A 1359-nucleotide genomic window follows, 5' to 3' on the forward strand; every position below is an offset into this window, starting at 1 on the left:
GGAAGACGCTAGCGCCATTACGATCTTCTTCTGGAACCTGCTAAATCAAGAAGAGTGAGATGAGAGTAGCATCAAGACGCAAATTAGAGTTCAAGCACTTGATTTTTCGCAGTCGTCACCTTAAAGACACAGTAAGTAACTGTGAGTAAATCAGAGTTACCTACGAGGTATGCAGTTTGCACGTAGCAAGGAATACGATACAAAAACATGGGCTCGTTCGGGATTTGAACCCGGGACCTCTCGCACCCTAAGCGAGAATCATACCCCTAGACCAACGAGCCGCTCGTGAGAGAAAAAGCCTTTCTCTTGCGTGAGACGCAGCGAGGCGGTCCAGACGCGCTGAGAACGCGGCGCGCTCTGCTGCCGCCAGCGGCTCCTGTGTTCCGCTCTGCCCGCCTCTCGCGAGGCAAACCGCAGCTGTGCCGCACACGTGTACAGGCCGGGCGCACGTGCTGCAAGTCTGGCAGCTTTCAGCCAAGGCTGCCTGCATTCATAGGTGCCTGGCGCATTCGAAATTGTTGGACTTCAGCAAGTAAAATGACTTCAGAAGCAGAGAAGAGAAGCAAGCTGGCATCACACAGTAATGATAAAGCTAACTTAATTGGAAACTGCAGCATTTTCCGACAAAAGTAGCATTTTTCTCCGCTCTGCTCAAACGTTAGATGAGGAAGGAGATTGATAGTTGACATCGCATCGCATTCGGCATAGTTTGGACATGAAACAAAAGTCCGCATTTGAATGACTGAGGAAATATGAGAATACCCGTCTTAAAAATACAAGACTAACGAGAGAGCATTAAATTCTATTATCTTATTTTCATCTTGACTTTGTCTTTTAAAATGACACCAATTCACATTAATTTCTGTTGTTTGTCTCCTAGCGACACCGTATGCTAAAAAAGTAAAGTCGTATGCCGTGTTGGTTGGCTGGCAGATTCCGGATGGAGATTCAACCGACTAATTGGAAAGCATTTTCCTATACTTCCTGCACACAGGCACCTTTTGTTTTGTGATTCGTATGTTAAGTGTATCTGATACGTGCAGAACACTGTAATCGGTGTGTGTAGTGTGATGCCGGCTGGTGTGGCCGAGCTGTTCTAGACGCTTCAGTCTCGAACCGCGCGACGCTACGGTCGCAGGTTCGAATCCTGTCTCGGGTATCGATGTGTGTGATCTCCTTAGGTTAGTTAGGTTTAAGTAGTTCTAAGTTCTAGGGGACTGATGACCTCAGATGTTATGTCCCATTGTCCTCAGAGCCATTTGAACTGTGCTAGAAAAAGTAATACATAACCAATTTGCTTTAATACTTATAGAATGTGTGCAGAGTAAGCTAATTCCGAAAACTGGAATGCAATTGCCC

At 46.4% G+C, this 1359-nt stretch overlaps 1 non-coding gene across 1 annotated transcript; it reads right to left on the minus strand.

Moving 5' to 3' along the window:
- Nucleotides 1–209: 209 nt before the first annotated feature.
- Nucleotides 210–281, minus strand: Trnap-agg (transfer RNA proline (anticodon AGG)). The gene has a single exon. It is a non-coding gene; the product is annotated as a tRNA-Pro (tRNA).
- Nucleotides 282–1359: the final 1078 nt, after the last annotated feature.

This window comes from Schistocerca nitens, chromosome 2 (genome assembly GCF_023898315.1).
Source record: "Schistocerca nitens isolate TAMUIC-IGC-003100 chromosome 2, iqSchNite1.1, whole genome shotgun sequence".
NCBI classification, from domain to species: domain Eukaryota; kingdom Metazoa; phylum Arthropoda; class Insecta; order Orthoptera; family Acrididae; genus Schistocerca; species Schistocerca nitens.